Raw genomic sequence first — 5,721 nt, 5'->3', positions numbered from 1 at the left:
GTTGGAAATGTTAATCGTAAGTAACAAACATGTTAGTTGCATTGCAGTATGTACCGCAATAGGCCAGTAGCCAAAAATCATTTGGAATTCATCAAATTGGTTTGTTTTATTTTATTGATGGTGCATTGACTCGAAAGAGGATATGGCGCACGTGAGCAAAAGATGATTCGGATTCTGAGACGAGGATGACGACAAGAGAAAGAGAAAAGATGTGAAGAGTGGATGAATGTTTGGAAAATGAACGTGATCAGGCCACCTGATGGAACGCAGCTCATCTGCAAAGAGACAGACCGGGAACAAAGAAGAAGAATCTCAAAAGACAACAAATGGATGAAAAGAAAGAACACAAGAACGACACAGTCTGATGAAACAAAATGTACGTTTAATTGATTCATGGCCGAGTCACTGTGCCTGTAGTTGTTGCTGACCGGGCCAATTAGTGCAGTAAACTCTTCAAACCCAAACGGGATAGCAAACAAAATCCGTCCCAGAAGGCTGTTCAACCTCCAATTTTACAAACAAGAAGCAGCGGATAGAAATCGGGGGAAAAAAAATCTATTTCAGACACAAAATGTTATTAACTGTACACGACAGGCAATCTTTCAGTAACATTTGAACACGTTCTAACTTCCACACAAAAAGTAGGCAAGTCAACTTCATGCATTGTGGTGAACAAAGATTAAAGCTTATAGCTGAGTTGTCAGTGGACAATACGCTATTCTTTTATTGGTGTTTTATTTAGCATATAATTTCTCTCTACCCACTATGTTGGTGCGCTGGTTGTGTTTGAATGTTACTTAATGGTTTATACCGCAGCATTGATGCTTATTTTGTTAGCCCGTCTATGGCATATTTTATTTTATTAAGGCTCAATTGAGAATGTATTTCAACAATGGTTTCAATGTTGTACTTCCTAAATGCTGTTTGGGCGCGTTTAGTGTCAGAAATAAGCATCTACAAGTCGTCCCTGAAAACATTACAGCAGATAGAAGTCCAGTCAAATTGTGCTGCAATTCTTCAACAGGTTGCGTGTTATTCATTTGGAAGAGAAGCAATGTCATATTTTTTCTGGCGTCAGTGTGCAGTTTTGATCAAATTTTGGAAGCGTCCGGCAAATATACACTCGCACACACACACACAGACACACACACACGGTTTGAAGCGGAGGCGAAGCCCTGCAGAGCGCCACCAATGCTAGTCAAGGACACCGCCGCCAAGCTGGCATGATGATCCTGTAACTATTGAGTTATACGGGACGACTGCTAATGAACACAAACATCACTCGTTCACCACGGGATGACCTCCACCATCCCCGCTCCTCCACCCGTACACCCGTTCGAGAACACACATTCATTTCCCTCGGAATTCATATCATTCACGACCACACGAGTACACTCGTGGGTTCTTTTTCTACGAATAAAATTTTATCGGGCTCAGTTCTGTTTCTGAGCACGGCAGAGATGTGCCGTAATATTAAACGGCTCCTGAAATCTTTGTCATCGCGACATCTATGATGCAGTTTCTTACACTACATAAAAGGGACATTGCAGGCTAGAGGGAGTGTTTTGCCAATTTAGCTGGTGTAGTTTACATGACCTCAGCCTGACTTTGAGCACTGTGTCTTTTTTATTGTGTGTGTGTGTTGCCACAGGTCTAGACCGTCTGTTGCAAAGGTCACACCCCCTGCCTGGAGCATCTGCATGGATGGCATGCAGCACAGGCCGTCACACACACACATTGGCTCAGATTCACCCTTGAAATCCAGATTCCTTCTTCACGTTGACAGTAACAAACGACTAACGAATCAGAATTCCGAATCAAATGTTTACTCCTAGTACTATTGCCAAATAAACGTCATTGTCCAACAAATTAAAAATCTAATTTAAAAATCGAACTTAAATTTATTAAACTACCTGTTGAGGGAATACGCTGGCATGTTTTGGCTGCCGCTTCTTCCTCAGGAAAAGTTTTGCTTTTTCGTTTAAAATGGCTTACTTTAACCAGGATACCTGGCCGTAGCATGGCCAAAAGGTAGAACCCGGGCTGGTTTAACGCCTGGTTCGCTCCTTTCCACGACGATCTGTGCGTCGGACACCTCGTTAAGCGGATATATTTGCATCCGTGATCTATGACCCACGGCAAGAGCGAACTACAACTGTGCACGTGCGCAGAAACTACACACAGTAAGTCAAATGGCGTCAGTCATAAACACAGGCTAAAAATGTAAAAACTTTTTTTTTTTTTTTTTTTTTTTTAGGTAAATGCAGCCTGGCAGAAGTTGCCGTTCTTGTCCGAATAAAGAAGGACATTTTGATATTCTAAGATTCATTCTGATTCTACTCTCAAAAAATCTGATTCGATGATCGCGTTCCCACACTCACTCCAATCCCGAATTCGTCGCCATCGATTCGTGCACGCTCATTCGTGACCCTAGTGACCCCAAAAGTACAACGGCGATATCATTGAGAAAAACTGTAATGATAACCATGCAAGTGGAAATTTGCCTTTCCATTATGTTTCAGTGCATTGCGTGTCTAGTCACTAAGGGTTTTTTATGATGGTGACAGTTTGGTCCTGGAATAAAATGTAGTCACTTTAAATGTTTCATTCATTCTAAATTTGAACAAATTGGAGGTCAACCTGAGTCTGAGTCCTTAAATATAGAAATATAAGTTCATGACCAAATATATTGTGTACATTTACTGCTATGGTGTGTATCTTTCTTTTTTTACGTCGAAGATTTGCTCTGTACGCCGCGCAAAGATGAATTTGATCATGAACGTAAATGTCAAGCTGCTTGCTCAAGCGTTTCGTCAACAGTATGTCACAACAAAGTGATGTGAACAAGGCCGACTGTCCGAGTTGAATGTCCTGGAGAGTGCTTTTGTTTTCTGTGATCCGGATCAACAACTCCTTTCGTGGCCCAGTGTGCTTCGCCCTCCATCGGGCCAGTTCGCACCGATTGTTGCATTGTTTTGAGTCGGGCTCACGTGCCACCCACAAGAACCGCTTCATAGTGAAAAGGAAAGCCTCTCCTTCGCAAACAACCGGTACGCAAGCTCCTAGCAAGCAGCAGTAGTAGGTGGCTTTCGCTCTATTCTTATTTTTTTCAACGGTATTTTCTGGGGTGATATTGAACCGTCTGTGGGTTGTACCTTGAATTACCTGCAAATACCTTCCCCTAATCTTTTTTTCCCAGTGTCACTGTGGCCATTTGTGATCAGTCAGTGTAGTGACATTGTGTTCTAGTTGTTTTCGTCTTTGGAGGAGGTGTGGGCATGCAGGACCTATAAATGTGATGATGCTAATGGACTGAAACAATTGTGATGGATTGAAGTGGACAACTTTACAGGTTTGTGAGCACTTATTGGATTGTCTACACATAAACTAAATGAATGCACTTTACGTCATTTAGCACATGTTTGAACTCGCTCATTCACAATCTGACGCGTTCTGGACAATAATCAATAAGTTGACAAATGTGTTGGTGTTCCCTGCAAGCAAGTTTAACCTTGTCAACTGTTTCATTCATGAGGAAATGATCTATTCTGTATATTCCATAACATTGCTTTCTGGTAATTGCATAGATTACTTAGCCTCAATTCACATTAGACACTTTGCAAATATGTCAATCTATTTATGTTGTATTGTCTACTACGCACAATGATATATTGTTACGTGGGTCACAAGGTGCCCAATTGGGTTTGAGGAAACTGATGCTATTCATGTACACCCTTATTGTGATGCAGCGCACACTCAATGTCAAAGGATTCCCATTTTTATTGTGCGAATACGCACCTTTTTTTTTTTTTTTCTGTGTATAGCAGCAGACTCACACTCTTGGCCCAAATAAGCGACCTACAAACTCATTGCTGTTTAAAATGTATCCATTTTGCACTTGTTCCATCTCTCCCCGCCTCTCCGCTCTCTACATCATTCGTCTTGCTGCATTGCGAACAGCAGCGGCGGGTGGAGAATCCCGTTAGTGCTGTCTCAGCTGAACTTTGTCAACTCAAATCATTTGAGTTTCCTCGCTGTCACAGCTCAGTCTTTTTTTTCCTGTTTTTTTTTTTTTATCTCCAAGGGGGAATCGCTGCATTCTTTTCAATGCAAAACCTTCAACAGATGCGGTCCCCTCTACGCTCTGCTTGGTGTGTCAGTGTCACACAAACCTGATTAGAATTGCAAATGGGTGCCTTTGCAAAGGGAAAGGAGCAGGTCATCCAACAAACAGCACATAAACAAATAACTACAAGCCACTGGTTTTTAATTGCTATTATCACTGACCTGTTTGGAGAAATGAGACCAACTCTTGTGCCCGTTTTGCGTTATTATGCAGTGCCACTGAAATCAGGTCAACTCAGTTGCTGCATGAGAAGATGTACTGCAGCTAAACTGAGGTTCATTGTGTTAATGAAGCGATTACCAATGTGGAACTTGTGGTTTGGGCCCTCAGTTTGTTATTTTACTTGTTTACTTTTTCGTGTTGTTGCGTTATAGCAAACTTTGAATCAGTTCGATAACATGCTGTAGGTGGACAGCCCTAGATAATGAAAGGTAGCCATGACATGTCCCTTTTGAGCTGCGCGCCTACGGCAACGCAAAGCTAGGAGGGTAAAAGTTGTCAGAGCATTCCATATGTGCGGACGGCAAGAAATGTCAGTACATTATGCTGCATATCGTTGCACGACAAGCGAGTAACCTTTCACAGGTAAAAAAAATAACAACTTTTTGGGTGCTTGTTTTGTATTGTATTGATATCCCATGCTTTGGCGTTGACAAAAAACTAAACTTGGTGAAAATCGGTTGAGAAATGAGCACGTTACGACTTCATTTCAATGTCCATCCGTTGCCTTCGGTGGGAACGACGAGCTCCCCGAAATGGCCGCCATGTAGACGTATCGGGTAGCCGGGCTGCTACAGCGCGTTGTGATCTAGTTTTCATATCTTATGCGGACAACAGTGTGTCTGCGTTTCGAACATGCAATTGTTTCTCGACTTACGAGTGACCTGAGTTTTTCAAGATACGAGCAGCAACTCGACTGCTTTTTTTGGGGGGGGGCTTTGTGCATTTAAAACAACCCAGACCTTTGCCTTGGAAATATGTTAGCTTAACGCTAACATAAATTGCAAAACGTCATAGACAGGCTAACAAACATCATCAATGGTGCAGTGTGTGAACACACTGGGTGCAGCAACACATGTAGACTGACAATTTAACAGTACCAGCATACTGTATATTCATTACCCTCTGCAAAAAACTACCAATATTACTGCAGCTTACTGAGTCGTTTAGTTGTGAAAGTCTTCTTGTGTGTATATATATATATATATATATATATACATATATATATATATATATATATATATCCATATATCCATATGTTTGTATTATACTATCAAAAATCTGGTTTTAAGGTTTTGGCAATAAAGTTGAAAAATTGTAATGTTGCAACATTAGTGTTTCCCCCCCCCCCCCCCCCGATTGTTTTTGCATGAAAGTTCACTCAAAGGCCCAATCATGTTCCTGATTGCTCCGTCTGCTGGAAAGTGCTGCATCACAGCAGACGCACTGTGCGCACTTGGACAATCATTCCCCACACACGGGGCCACACAGGCCGATGGGGTGGGTGGGTGGGTGGGGCTTCATATGCAAATATAGCCTGAGTGGGCGGTATCTGCAAGCCCCGCCCTACGTGAACAGTTCCCTGGCAACGAGCA

The sequence above is a fragment of the Phycodurus eques genome, chromosome 6 (genome assembly GCF_024500275.1).
Source record: "Phycodurus eques isolate BA_2022a chromosome 6, UOR_Pequ_1.1, whole genome shotgun sequence".
NCBI lineage: Eukaryota > Metazoa > Chordata > Actinopteri > Syngnathiformes > Syngnathidae > Phycodurus > Phycodurus eques.
This window is presented reverse-complemented; position numbering follows the sequence as displayed.